At 37.6% G+C, this 15,831-nt stretch overlaps 1 protein-coding gene and 1 pseudogene across 3 annotated transcripts in view; one reads left to right on the top strand and one right to left on the bottom strand.

The window, feature by feature from the left end:
- The window catches only part of GAREM1 (GRB2 associated regulator of MAPK1 subtype 1), a 204,279-nt gene that overhangs the window by 51,252 nt on the left and 137,196 nt on the right, over positions 1–15,831 (top strand). The gene's annotated exons all lie outside the window — the stretch shown is intronic.
- On the bottom strand, positions 11,932–12,267 carry LOC125149419 (60S ribosomal protein L30-like; annotated as a pseudogene).

Here is a 15,831-nt window from a genome sequence, read left to right as displayed (position 1 = left end):
TGGTACAGAATTTTAAGTGCCTTTTTCTTGGGCCTTACTGTTGTGATCTTTCTTTAGAACAGTTCTGATATACCCTTTGGAAGGCTGGCCTGTGTGGACGTTGTCTGTGCCAAATTACGACACAGAACAAGGGACTGTTCTGTTTCATTTACTGAGAATAGTGCTTACTAAGTACTATTTGACAACATGCTGAATTAAGGGAATGTTATAAGGATGTTTCACAAAGGAAAGTGGGTAAAACATCTGATGTTTACAAGTTCTATTTATATGTAACTTGATAGCAGTATAAAGGCATGCTTAAAACTTTATTTTTAAAATTTTAGCCGATATGTATGAATATGTATTCTGAGAGAAAATAATGTTATCTGGTTTCAAATACATATATCATGGGTGCTATTTCAGAATCCAATTTTTTGCCTTGTTGGTTTGAAATGTATCAGGCCCTGGTAATTTGATTTATATTAACCAAATTCATGCAATGCTGATATGTAACATGGGACGCATTCACAATTACTTCCTTTTCTCGGCTCTGATCTTATCCCAGTATCTTATCTTAGTTTATAATCTTAAGTAACTATGTTTCCCCCCCCCTAAAAATGGAATCCAAGTGGAAGTTATACTGTGTGTTTATAGGTTTATGTATCTATACATAGGCAAATATAATAAAGGTCAGTGAGATTTAATGTCCAAAGGGAAAAATAACTGGCGAGAATTTTTATAGTACTATTTCAAAGTCACAAGCTAAGTATTTATCTCAAGTTTAATTTGTCATAGATTTTAGCGTATGAAACCTATGAAGTTAGCATATGAATGTTCCATGGGACATCCAAACATAGTTCTACTTAAAATAGACAAATATAATCTATAGTCAGGTACAGCCTATAAAATAATTAACATGTGTTGAAATGTAAAATAGTGTAATTTATGATTTTTATTCTAGTTAGCCTTCTCACTTAAATATGCTTTAAAGAAAAGATAGGGTTTAGATGATTTCCTAATGCCCCTTGCATTGATACCCTGATGATTCTAGTCTTCACTGACATCGAAATTGTGTGAGACCTTTAGTCTGTCTGAATATAAGTAGCAATCTGTGTTACACAGTTTTGACTATTTATATACTTGTGGCTTTATTTTAAAAAGATACTTGTATTTTGTCACTGCCAGTAGAGCCTAGGGAAAAACCTGAATTTTTGCATATTCAGGTAATACCTACCTTTCCTTTCTTACTTAGGAGCTAGTGCAGTTCTAAGGAGCAGAGCAAGTGCCAGAGTAAAAAAAAGAGAGGATATAAGGCATAAGGATAAACAATAATTAACTCATGATGAGTTTTCAGTGCTAAAAAACAAATGCAGTGTAAACTAATACCTAACCTTTCATTTTATTAATATATAGCAATTGTGTGGCATTTATGATTCATGGAATGCACTCATCGATGTTCTAATTTAATCCTCACAACAATTTATGAAACAGGCACCATTGTTCGCATTTGAGTATGAAAACTACCTTTGAGATTAATGTGAGTTAACTAGGATCACACAACTTGTGCTGTGGCAGGATTCACACTCTGCATTCAGACCTCAAAACCAGCTGTCTGCCTCTTTTTTTGTTAATTTTTATTTAATTTATTCCTTAAATTTACATCCAAGTTAGCATATAGCGCAACAATGATTTCAGGAGTAGATGCCTTAGTGCCCCTTACCCATTTAACCCATCCCCCCTCCCACACCCCCTCCAGTAACCCTCAGTTCGTTCTCCATATTTAAGAGTCTCTTATAATTTTGTCCCATCCCTGTTTTTATATTACTTTTGCTTCCCTTCCCTTATGTTCATGTGTTTTGTATCTTAAAGTCCTCATATGAGTGAAGTCATATGATATTTGTCTTTCTGTGACTGACTAATTTTGCTTAGCATAAAACCCTCTAGTTCCATCCATGTAGTTGCAAATGGCAAGATTTCATACTTTTTGATTGCCGAGTAATACTCTATTGTATATATATACCACATCTTCTTTATCCGTTCATCCACTGATGGACATTTGGGCTCTTTCCATACTTGGACTATTGTTGATAGTGCTGCTATAAACAATGGGGTGCATGTGCCCCTTCAAAACAGCATACCTCTATCGCTTGGGAAAATACCTAGCAGTGCAATTGCTGGGTGTAGAGTGGTTCTATTTTTAATTTTTTGAGGAACTTCCATATTGTTTTCTAGAGTGGCTGTACCAGCTTGCATTCCCTCCATCAGTCCGAACGAGATCCTCTTTCTCCACATCCTCACCAATAATCTGTCATTGCCTGAGTTGTTAATGTTAGCCATACTGACAGGTGTGAGGTGGTATCTCATTGTGGTTTTGATTTGTATTTCCCTGATGATGAGTGACATTGAGCATTTTTTCATGTGTCGGTCGGCCATCTGGATGTCTTCCTTGGAGAAGTGTCTGTTCATGTCTTTTGCCCATTTCTTCACTGGATTATTTGTTTTTTGGATGTTGAGTTTGGTAAGTTCTTCATAGATTTTGGATACTAACCCTTTATCTGATACGTCATTTGCAAATATCTTCTCCCATTCTGTCGGTTGCCTTTTAGTTTTACAGATTGTTTCCTTCACTGTGCAGAAGCTTTTTATTTTGATGAGGTCCCAATACTTCATTTTTGCTTTTGTTTTCCTTGCCTCCAGAGATGTGTTGAGTAAGAAGTTGCTGTCACCAAAGTCAAAGAGGTTTTTGCCTGCTTTGTCCTCGAGGATTTTGATGACTTCCTGTCTTACATTTAGGTCTTTCATCCATTTTGAGTTTATTTTTGTGTATGGTGTAAGAAAGTGGTCCCAGGTTCATTTTTCTGCATGCCGCTGTCCAGTTTTCCCAGTACCACTTGCTGAAGAGACTGTCTTTATTCCATTGAATATTCTTTCCTGCTTTGTCAAAGATTAGTTGGCCATACATTTGTGGGTCCATTTCTGGATTCTCTATTCTGTTCCATTGATCTGAGTGAACCAGCTGTCTGTCTTTCTGTTGTTTCACAGAATTCGGCTAAGCTGGGTTTGCTTTAAAACTATGCTGAGACACACGATTTAGGTGAACTGCATATGTGCTTGTGTGAAATCCGAGCATCACATTTGTAGAATAGGCAACACAGTTTTCCTTTGCATCTGGCAAGAGGGGTAGAGTGGCTTAAGACTAAAACAGGAAGTCTGCTTCTACTCTTATGTTGATACCTGATTGGGGACCCTGTGTACATTTCCTCAATTAGAAAGTGAAGGCAATTGGCTATTAGGTTCTCCAGACTCCTTTTAGTTCTAAAATTCTTTGATTTCAATTTTAATTATTACTCTTCCACTCAAAATTGTTGTTTTAAAAAAGTGGTTTGCCTCACATGATTAGTCTGTATTTTTGCACTAAGTTTCTCCTAACAGTCTGTGCCAGGAATTGATAAGCTTTGAGATTTGGATAGTGTAGCAGCAGAATCCCTTTGTTGTGACTCTGAGAAGACTTTTTATATGCCAAAATCTGTTCTGTAAGAAATAGTGTCACATGGTAAGACACTCATCCTGAATTTGAAGAGTGGAAAATGACAACAGAATGCCAGTTACACAGGAGTTCATTCAGCAAATGTAAACTGAGCATCAGTATTAAGTACTTGGGCTGCCAAGACCTTGAGCTCCCAGCTTAGCATGGAAGGCAGACACACAAATATTGAAATGTCACTGTAATTAGAAGGACCCTGGGAAAGATGTGTGCAGAGTGCCAAGAGAGTAACAGAAGCAGTTGCCTCTGTGGAATGGAAAATAGGAGAGATGCACCAGGAAAGACTTCAAGACTTTTTGTACCCGTGGCACTCTTCGTTACATGATCAATCATAGAGTTTTCAATATGATACATACACGCAGATCCATACATTAACCGATTTTTTAAAGACCTCCTTATATTCCTAATTACTATAATAATCTTAGTTACCGCTAACAACCTACTCCAACTGCTCATTGGCTGGGAAGGAGTAGGATTTATGTCCTTCCTACTTATCGGATGATGGTACGGCCATTTTATGTACAAGGAAGCATATACCGAGGAACAGACAGAAACCTTGAGGAGATTGCTGCAGAGAATCTCTGGTAGTTCTGTTTATGTCACCTATTAGAGGCAGATGACACGCTGAAATAATGTGTATCTAGCTTGGGAAAGTCTGTATGGACCTGAGACCATCCTAAGCATTAAGGAGACATTTTAAGAAAGTAAGGAAGAGCAGCTCCCTTGCAAAGAGGCAGAAGAGGCAGTGTTAGACTCTCAAATTTCTAGTTTGAACACCATGGAGAAAGGGCGTTGTAGGCAACAAGACAAGAGTGAGGACAAAACCACAAAGAGCCAAGATAGAGAGTAAAAGGGATTGTGCTGTTCTTCATCTGTCGGCCCTTCTTTGGCCCTCAGACTTTCCTAGTGTAATTGCTGTGGAAGCCCAGGGAGGGTTTCATACTGTATCCCATGGAGTTTGGTCTTTTTCTCTGAGCAGTGAAGAGCAATTAAGGTTTCCAAACAGAATAATAATGATAGCAGATTTGCTTCTGTAAGACTCTAATGGCAACAGAATGGAAGCTAGATTACAGGGCCCAGGATCTTGGCAGAGACCCTCAGAATACTACTACTGAGGACTGTGGGAACCTATATTAAGCCCAGAGCAGAAGGGATGTAGAGAAGGGGATGGAGCTGAGAGTCACTGAGTTCCGATAATGACAACAATGATATTAGCTGAGATTTATTGAGGATACCAGATGTCTGGTTTAAGTTCCTTATATTTACTAACTCATTGAATCCTCACAACAGCCCCATGAAGTGGGCACTATTATTATTATCTGTATTTATAGATGAGAGAACTGAAGCACAGAGACATTAAATAACCTGGTGCCAGTGAGGGCAGTTTGGGAATGTGAACCAAGGCAATCTATTTCTAGAGTCCACACTTTGTAATCGCCATATTGTCTTGCCTCTGAATCAGTAAGCATCTGTAAGATGTGGTGAAGAGTTGGATGTAGGTGATGAAGGGAGAAGAGCCATCGATGATGACTGCTAGGTTGACCAGGAGGTTGGAGATACCACTCACTGAGATAGGAGGACCAGAGGCATCTGGTGGAATGATAATTTTGGGAAAATACCAAGTTTCCAGGTTCTTGTGGGGCATTCAGCTGGTAGCATCCAGAAGGCATTTGGATATACCACTGATCCTTGAACAACCTGAGGGTTAGGGGCACTGATCCCTCACCGTGCAGTCAAAACACCTTGTATAACTTTTGAGTCCTCAAAAACTTAACTACTAATAGCCCACTGTTGACTGGAAGCCTTACCAATAACATAGTTGACTAGCACATACTCTGTGTGTTATATGTATTATTTACTGTATTTTTATAATAAAGTAACCTAAAGAAAAAATGTTATTCAAATCACAAAGCTAAGTCAGTGAAGCATCTGACTTCGGCCCAGGTCATGATCTCATGGTTTGTGAGTTTGAGCCCCCCATTGGGGTCTCTGCTGTCAGCGCAGAGCCCACTTCAGATCTTCTGCCTCTCTCTCTCTCTCTCTTTGCCCTCCCCTGCTCGTGTTTTCTCTCTCTCTCTCTCTCAAAAATAAATAAAAACATTTAAAAAAAAGAAAATCATAACGAAAATACATTTATAGTACCATACTGTTAAAAAATCCACCTATATATAGGCCCACACAGCTCAAACCTGTTCTTCAAGAGTCATCTCTGACCCTATCAGTTAACCCTTCAAGGGTCGACTATGGACTTGGAGCTCAGGATGGGTCTGTGCTCGGCAGTGATGTATAACGCTAACTACAACTAGTCTATTAGGACAAACTAGTGAATTGGCGAAGCTGAATTTGTTTTTAGTGACCCTTTCATCATCATCCTCTATCTGAAGGGCTGGGTAGAACTTTATGCCCATTCTGCATCTCTGTATAGTTACATGCAACACATATATTGGGGAAGGAACTCCTTTATCAGCGTGAGTGGGAATAAGCCAAGGAACCCCAAAGTTGTTGGATTTTTTGTAATGAAGACAGCTCCACAGCATATAACATCCACGTTTACAAAACGGGAGTGATTAAATACTAGCATCTCTCTTGCATCCAACTTTGCATTCCATTTTATTTACAATTAAAATAGAAATGTTCTCTGCCTATCTTTTCCAAGAGTGTGGTTGCCTGATGGTCCTTTGAATTGGATGAACAAGATGGTGGTTTCAACCCTAGCCAGGGTGACATGATCAGGAACATGGGATCCAAAGAACAGAGGAGTCACTGGGAGCCCATGCCCACTGGTAGCAGGAGGCATCATCCTAAGAGGTAGGGAGGTCCAGGAGTTTAAATGGAAGTACATGTTTCCCCTCTTGTCAGTAATAAGCACTTCCTTTTCAGAAAAAAGAACTCCCTCTCTTCTTTCCCCCCTCTAATCTAGGGTTTAAAAATACAGCCAAAGAAGCATAGCAAAGTATGGAGACCTAAACATCATACACAGAGTATTAATTTTGAAACTATTTAAACCTCTGACAGTTATGTTCAGTTAACTTTAAAAAGCCAAGTAGGGGCACCTGGGTGGCTCAGTCGGTTGGGCATCCGGCTTTGGCTCAGGTCATGATCTCACGGTCTGTGAGTTCGAGCCCTGGGTCAGGCTCTGTGCCGACAGCTCAGAGCCTGGAGCCTACTTCAGATTCTGTGTCTTCCTCTCTCTCTGCCCCTTCCCCACTCACACTCTGTCTCTCTCTCAAAATAAAAAAATAAAAAAATAAAACATAAAAAACAATAATAAAATAAATTTAAAAAGATTAAAAGCCAAGTAAAATTGTTGGAAATTACTTAAAACTCTGTTCTTACGTATAGACTGATAAGTTTTTGCTATATTCTTTTTTTCAATGAAACTTATCTGATTGTAAGATTCTGTTTATCCCAAGTCTAAGTGAACTGTGTGCTTGTGGCCTACTTGAGATGTTAAAAATAAAGCTGAATTGCACTCTTATTTGGCTCTTCCACTCACTTGGGGCAAGGTAACAACTGTTTTCATACCTGTTATCTCAAAGTGTAAGTTTTGATTGCTTTTAGCTATAAAATCTGTTTGGAATTTAATGTTTAAACACAAAGTCTGCCCATAACACTCAACTTAAATTCTGTATCTGTTCTCTCCTGGAATAACTGGCTTCCTTTCTCTATTCCCTTCTGTGGTAGACACGATTCTAAGATGGCCCCTCGATTGCCACCCCCTGGTGTTATACTAGTTTATGTCATGTTATGTGGCAAAGGACATTTGCAGATGTAATTAAGGTCCCTAATCAGTTGACTTGATTATCCCTGGTGAACCCAAACTAATCAGACAAGCCCTTGAAAACTGAGAGTTTTTTTCTGGCTGGTTACAGAAGTGAGGTCAGAGATAATTCAAAGCATGAAAGGGATTCAAATGTGAGACAGGTTCTCCATTGCTCAGAAAAGGAGGGGACCACAGGCAAGGACCTGTGAGCGCCCTTAGAAATTGAGGTCAGTCTCCAGTCAAAAACCAGCAAGAACACAACTTCAGTTTTACAACTGCAACTGAATTCTGCCAACAACATGAATGAGCTTAGATGAGGACCCTGGGCTCCAGATGAGAACCTGGACAGCCAACAGTTGATTTCAGCTTAAGCAGAGAACCCAGCCATGCAATGCAAGATTTCTGTGCAATTTTTAAGCTGCTAAATTTGTGGTAATTTGTTACGTAGCAATAGAAAACTAATACTTCTCCCTTGCTCCATTTCTCTCTACTGATGCTAATTATTAGTCTTCAGAGTTGCAGCGTTACCATCTCTCAAGCTTGCATTGGTATGTTTTCCATTTGTTCTCCTAATAGCCAATATTGCATTGAATTAATGAGACTCCAATTTCTTTTCTCCTTTTCTCTTTTAAAACCTGAGCCCAGTCTTACTGGTTCTGTCTTACTGGGATTCTTGGTATAGATTTCATCCTCTGGGAAGGAAGTAGGGAAGGCTTTAATCTCTCCATGTTTATACTGTTCAAGTATATCATGCTTAAAGTTTCTGCTCCTTTTCATTTTAGTGACGTAATTCTTGGTGATGTTATACCGTAGATGTTTCTCGTGTTATCCATTGGACTGGGTCTGTTCCCATTTCACATATAGAAAGTAAGCAAAAGAGCTGTTTGTGGCTCTGCCATAGCAGAGGTGGAATTGGGACCTAGAATAGAAGGAGATGTGTGGAATGTGCCGGTGGGTGTTTGTAGTACACAGCAACAAGGGACAGTTGACTGGTCATGGATATTGGAATCTCACCAGTGAAGTCTGTAAGCATGCCAAGAAGAAAGCATCTCAATGTGACAGTCTCACATTGGGGAAAAGAACAGATTATATGTGTGTGATAGTTCTATTTTAGTCTCTTTGGTTACATTTGGATCCTCTACCTAGTATTTCTCTTGCATCCAGAAAAAAACATTGAAATGGAAGGAAATAGTCTCTTGTTTTAATAAGTCATGAAATAACATTCTGGATGCTGGTCTACTGGATAATTTGTAAAAAAACAACAACAAAAACAAAAACAAAAAAAGTTTTGTTTTGTTTTTTTTAATTTCTTAGACCTGAAGGGAGAAGGGGATGGAGTAGCAGGCTTTTTTTATTCATTTTTAATGTATCCACATTATTGAGGTAAATTTCTTTAATTAGGTTTGCCCTTATCTGAGAAAAATCTAATATATTTACATACGCTGCAATGGATTCCAATTATCTGTCTATCTGGGCAAGCTTATAACACTTTGACTCATTTTGGTCACTTTCACATAGTGGCTCGCTATCAGACCTTGGTCAGGGACACCCTGTCCCTGCCCCCTGCCCATGTGTTGAGGCTGTTCTATCCCTTGTCAATGTCTGGGAAAACCTTTTTAAGATGTTATTAAATTTGCATAATTTAAACTTTGCAAACAGACTTTTTTTTATCTATAACTGCCAACATAATTCTGGTCCACTAAAATTTTTTATTTTTAAAAAGTATAGGTGATACACTTGAACTCTTGCAACTGTATCTTGCCTCTGTTCAAGTCAGCTAAATATTCCATGTCTCACATTATGTATTTAGATGGCCCTGTATACAGAGGATTCGATGTCAAGGTAGTTTTCTTTGTTACATTTTCCCATGGAAAATTATATTAATAATTTATCTGTAAGCAATATAGTTGGTTAGGGGATGTAGGTAACCACAGTACCAATTTAATTGATGACGTCTTCAGGTCAGTGTCTAAACGACTGGTGTTTGGGGTTTTGAGGTTTTCTTGACATTTTTTGAAAGAACAGATTTTTAAAATTTTGTTTTCCAGTTCTATTTTGAGAAGTTGCACCTTGCTTATCGGACATGCTTTGCATTTGTTTTAAGCCTACTATATCTTTATAGACCTGTCTATAAAATTTGGTGATCTGATTTTTCTTAAGTCTTTGTTTACGTCTAGTATTTTAATGGGAGTGTTCTTTCATATTGAAGTTTTTTCTGTTTGTATATTGAAGTGATAGAGGCAAAGTATGGTGTGGCTCTTGCCTTCAGGGCAACTTACCTGGGAAAACTAAAACCTCCGGTGTTATCTGTATTTTTCTTATTAACTCTCTTTGATTTGTACAGAGAATATTAAAATTCACTGTTTTTGTGTACTGATACTAGAAACATGATGAGAATATCAGCAGTGGCATATGTGTAAATCTTTGTTTCTCTTTTTCCAAAATCCTGTTTGGTTTTTTGTTTTAAGGCTGTGCGGGATTTTTGGAAATCCCTTAATATGAGAAAGTTCTAAAAATTGCCAAATACGTCATTCAGATTTTTTTCTTAAGAATATATCTTCTGTAGTGCCTGAGTGACTCAGTCAGTTAGGAAGTCTGACTATGGTTTCTGCTCAGGTCATGATCTCATGGTTCATGGGTTTGAGCCCCGCGTCAGGTTCCGTGCTGTGCACAAGGTTTCTCTCTCTCTCAAAATAAACTTTTAAAAAAAGAATATATCTTCTGGTGTAATTTCTATGGCAGTGAATCATTTTTAAATTTGATTCTTTAATATTGTATGTTTTATTTGTTACATAATAAAATTCAAGGGGATCTAAATCAAATTTGAAACTAAAAAATGACAATGAAAATCCCATTAAGTTGACCCATGGCTCAGTTTATCCTCTGAAATAAAATTGTTAGCTTTAACATTATATTTACATGGTGAATACCATCCCTTTATTTTGTTGAAGTAGAAGTGAAGCATAAAGTACAAATGATTGTACATCATGGAGTATTTTCTCATTGGACAAAGAAACTGTATTGTGTACCTGAGTGAGGCTAATAAGGGAAAGGACACTTACTGAAGAAGAAAATAAAACCAAAGTCATATTTTTCCTGAGCCTTTTATCTACAGGGTACTATCCCGAGTTCTTTATATTTATTCCCCTTCAGTCATTTCAACTTACTTAGTATTATTGCTATCATCGTAAATGTGAGAACACCGTTGCTCAAAGAAATTAGGTAATTTGTTCATGGTCATACGGTTCGTGAGTATTAGAACCACAATTACCTAAATCTGGTTCCAAACTTGAGGCTATCTTTGAGATTTCACACTGCCTCCCACTTAACATATTATAAATTCATTTAAATAAGTGGAAGCAGAAGGCTGGGGACAATGAATGGGAAAAACGTGCCTGGTGATTTGGCCTTTGCCCTCTCAGGTAGCTTGATGTCTGGGGAGATCCTGAAACAATGCTTGCCTTGCTTGTCTGGTTCTCTCAGTGCCTTTTTTTGGTGTGAACATCTCCTCACACACACAGCGAGATAAGTACATACATCACACCAACCAAATGCATCATCCTACATTCACTGTCCAACACTGGAGGACACACTGGATGTGTGAGACTTATTGAGAGAGGAATGTCAGTTATCGTCTTTTATGGATTGCCCAACAGTAGTTCTCCCGTGTCGGCTTTCTGATGTAAATCTGAGTCCCCTTCCTTGCCTGCCAGAAATGTGATTCCATGGTATGTGCCCAGGCACCATGCTAGATTTCATGTATTTTAAACGTTTGAGGAAATACTACAATTGCTCACCTGTTTTTCCAAAAATCACTTGGCATAGAATTCTTATCTTTCAAATGTTAGGTTCGTTTCGCCATTTCAGAGCATAACATTTCAGATTTGACCTAAGTAGGCATACTTCTGTTTCATACAGCAGGGGTCTATTATTCCTGGTCAATCTGTTGAAAAAGGAATCCTTTGTCCAAGGGTTCATTGGAAAAAAAGGTAATAATATATCCCTAATCTCTCTTTCTCGTTTTAAACATCTTTCTCTTTTGTTTCATGCATTCCTTTTTGCTTAGATTTCCTCATGAAGTTCTTTGACATCATTAGCACTTAGTACTTTGTCTAAATTAATCTCTAGTTCCTTTTCTTCTTGTTGGGATTTCATAGTAAACCATAAAGCATAAAATACAACAACTCCTTCACTTGCTTAGACCCAAGACTACAGTCTTTGGGCCTTCGAATAGAATATTCATCTAAAGATGGGATCTTAGGCAATGTAGATTTCTGGATGTTTGTGTAGGGTAGGAAGAGATCAATAGGAGATACTAAAAAAAATAGTCTTTTCTAAATACTCTGCTTTCCTCAAAGTGTTTAAATGTTAAATAAAATCTGAGTGCTTAATTTATACTTACACGTATTTGATGTGAATGCTCACCGTTTTCTACCCAAGACTGTTCATTCATAAAGCACTTATTATAGACCTGGTCTATGCCCATCAGTCCTTTGGAATGTAAACATGATCTAGTTGGGGAGACGAGAAGGTGACCTAGTTGTTCCATGCATAGCACTCAGGTGAAGACAGGTGTTATGGGGATTTATTTATTTTTTAAAAAATCAGCTCTGGCCAGTTTTATTAAAGAAAACTTTTGCATGATTCACTTTTCACCAGTCTGTGTTGGCATGCTTCTAATGATATCTGAATCACCTGGATCAATGATAGCATACTCTATATGTGTGCATACTCTTCAGTATTTCCCACATGCTGTGCCCTGTTCAGTGTTACACTGTAGTAATCGACACCAGTTTTGGCCGACATGGTGTAGTATTCTATTTAAGATTTCCTCAAGGCTGGATGGTTGTTGGTGAGGACACCAGGTTTGCTTTGCCGTGTTTGCTCATTTTCAAAGTCTGTGCTATCCACTTTTCATAATGAGTTGGAGGCTAGAGTTGATCGACTCTAGAAACTTTTTCGCCTTCTTTGTGGTCACCATACCATGTTCCTTCCTGCCTTAGGTTCCAAACAGCGTCAACCGAAAGCAGCTGCCAGAATGGCTGAGAGCGAGAAAGGAAAGAGTTGCTAAGGGGATTTAAATACTTAGCATTTGTTTTATCTTTCTGAACTTTTGATACTTTTAGTCAGTAAAGGAACTGGAAACCACTTTTGCACTAGTCAACATGGTATGACAGCACATATTTGTTTTAACTTAATCAGAATATTTTCCCAAAATAAAAATATCCTGGAGGCTTCAAAGGAAAGAAAACCTCTCTGATTGAGTTGGCATATTATTGTAGATTATGATTCAAAGAATTAAGTTGCTTTCTTTTACATTCGTACACATTTTCAGAAGACAAGCAGCTACTTAGCAGAAATAACTAGAGTTTCTGTGCTGCAGGTTCATAGCCAAAGTGAGATGCAAGGGGAGGAGTTGAGAGGTAGTTACTGGATCTTTATTCGTAGTAATGGTCAACTGGATACAAAACTGGCAGGCTGTGGAGTGATTTCCTTTCTGTGGTACTCTCCTTGTGATATCACTGAAGTACTTAATGCTGATACTAATTCTCCTATTGATGGTAAATTCCAGGGAAGTTGTTTCATCTGTATTCCTCATAACCTTTTTTTTTTTTTGCCATTAATCTAAAAACACATTATTTTTCTCTCTGCATTGGGATGCTCACCTTAGAGCCATGTCCCTGATTTGGTTTCATAAATAATTTAAAGCCAAAGCTCATAATCTATGTTAATGTAACCATCCAAATGTGAGTTAATACATCATTCCTATCTGTAATTAGATACAAATAAAGAGGTCTATTAAATGGGTGATAATGTTTTTAGTGTTTTTTTAAAATTTTTTTTAACATTTATTTATTATTGAGAGACAGAGAGACACAGAGCATGAGCAGGGGAGGGGTAGAGAGAGGGGAAGACACAGAATCTGAAGTAGGCTGCAGGCTCTGAGCCGTCAGCACAAAGCCCGATGCGGGGCTTGAACTCACGAACTGTGAGATCATGACCTGAGCCGAAGTCAGTTGCCTAACCAACTGAGCCACCCAGGTGCCCCTTTTTAGTGATTTTTGAGTAATAATTATGAAGTAAACTTGAGTGGTTGGTAATATAGCCCCTACAATCACAGAGTTAGGAAGCTTGAAAGAAATTGTCAGAAGCATAATATTGAGGAATGCTATTCCTCTAAACTCTGTGGCATTATTTTGAAGTTAAAACAACAACAAGAAAAGATACCAGACATTGTTCAGATTTTACAACCAGGAGCCAGGCTTAGACAGTACTTCCTTATATAGCCACCTTTAATACTATTGGTTTTTTCTAAAAAATCAAAAATTCTTTTCTTTTTTGAAACTAGTCCATATATTTTGATTGAATAATGCAGGCACCACAATTCTTACTTTATTCTAATACCCCTGTATCAATTTGGGCTTGGGTTTGGCTGTAAATCACAGAGACCCAAAAACAAAAACCATAGGTTGGCATGTTGCCCAGGGTGGCAGGGACCCAGGTTTCTTTTCAATTGTTGCTATGTCATGGATTCAGTTCTGGTCCTAAGTTCCCTTCAAAGTCCCACATGGTCGTACCATTCCAGCTCCAGTAATCACATCCACAGTCCATCTATCAGGAAGAATAAAGGGAAGAGAAGGGCACATCCTCTCCAAACATACATCATGGTTGCCACTTCAGCGTTGTGCTGGAGATTCTAGCCAAAGTCATTACATAAGCAAAAGAAAAAAACATAGCATCCAGATTGGAAAGGAAGAAGTAAACTTTCTTTGCAGATGACATGAACTTGTATAGAGAAAACCCTAAGGAATCTACAATAAATAAATAAACAAACAAAAGCTATTAGAACTAATGAACAAGTTCAGTAAGATTTCAGGTTATAAAGGATTAATATACAGAAATTAATTGTGCAACCCTAAGGAATCTACAATAAATAAATAAACAAACAAAAGCTATTAGAACTAATGAACAAGTTCAGTAAGATTTCAGGTTATAAAGGATTAATATACAGAAATTAATTGTGCTTCTTGACACTAGCAATGAATACTCCAAAAATGAAATTTAAAAAGTTCTATTTGTAATACCATCGAAAAGAATGAAATACTTAGGAATAAATTTAACAAAAGAAATGCATGCCTTGCACACTGAAAACTACAAAACCTCATTGAAATAAAGATCTAAATAAATGCAAAGACATTCCATGTTCATGGATCAAAAGAGTTAATATTGTTAAGATGATAATCCTCCCCAAATTGATAGGTTGAACACAGTTACTATCAAAATATCCCAGCGTGGTTTTTTAGGGCCAAAAATTTGACAGGCTGATCCATAAAGTTCATATGGAAATACAAAGGACCCAGAAAAGCCACAACAGTCTTGAAGAACAAAGTTGGAAGACTCACATTCCCAATTTTAAAACTTATTACAAAGCTACAGTAATTAAGACATTCTGGTACTGGCATGAGAATAGAAATACCCTTACATTTAAGATGAAATAAACCCTTACATTTAGAAATAAACCCTTACACTTACGGTCAATTGATTTTTCGACAAGGAGACAAGACAGTTCAATGAAGAAAGTTTTCAATTGGTGCTCAGACAACCGGATATCCATATTCGAAGGAATGAAGATGGATGCCTACTCACAACATGCACAAAAATTAACTCAAAATGGGTCACAAGCATAAATATGTAAGAACTAAAGCCCATAAAATGTAAGCATAAATCTTCATGACCTTAGGTTAAGGCAACACTTTTTCACATCAGACACCAAAAACACAAATGACCAAAAAAAAAAAAAAAAAAAAAAAGACTTCAAAAATTTTTTAATGTTGTGGTCCAAAGGACACTAGCAAGAAAGTGAAAGGACAGTCCCTATAATGAGAGAAAATGTTGGCAAATCATGTATCTGATAAGGAACTTGTAGGCAAATTATACAGAAAACTATTAAGAATTCAACAGTAAAGATAAAAACAAATTTAAACTTGGGCAAAGGATTTGAATAAACATTTTTTCCAAAAAAGATAGAGGAGTGGCCAATAAGCACGTGAAAAGAGGCTCAGCATCGCTCATCATTTGGTAAACACAAATCAAAAGGACAGTGAGACATACGTCACAACCACTAAGATGGCTATAATAAAAAGATGGGTAATACCATTAAGTGTGGGAGAGTATGTGGAGAGATTGGAACCCTCATTCTTTGCTGGTGAGAATGTAAAATGGTGCAGCCAATTTGGAAAACAGTCTGGGAGTTCTCAAAAAAGTTAAATATAGAGTTACCACGTGACCTAGCAGTTCTACCACTAGGTATATTTCCAAGAGAAATGAAAACACGTCCACACAAAAACTTGTACACCCATGTCCGTATCAGCAGCATGCTCTAACTACCAAAACTGTAAACTGTCCAAATGTCCATCATCTGATGAACGGATAAATAAAACATGATACATCCATACAATCAAATACTATTTGGCCAAAAAGGAATGAAGTGCTGATATATGCTACAACATAGATGTACCTTGGAAACATTATGCTAAGAAGCTGG

Source organism: Prionailurus viverrinus, chromosome D3 (assembly GCF_022837055.1).
Source record: "Prionailurus viverrinus isolate Anna chromosome D3, UM_Priviv_1.0, whole genome shotgun sequence".
Lineage (NCBI taxonomy): Eukaryota > Metazoa > Chordata > Mammalia > Carnivora > Felidae > Prionailurus > Prionailurus viverrinus.
Note: the sequence above shows the minus strand (reverse complement) of the source record. Positions and strands in the feature narration are given on the sequence as shown.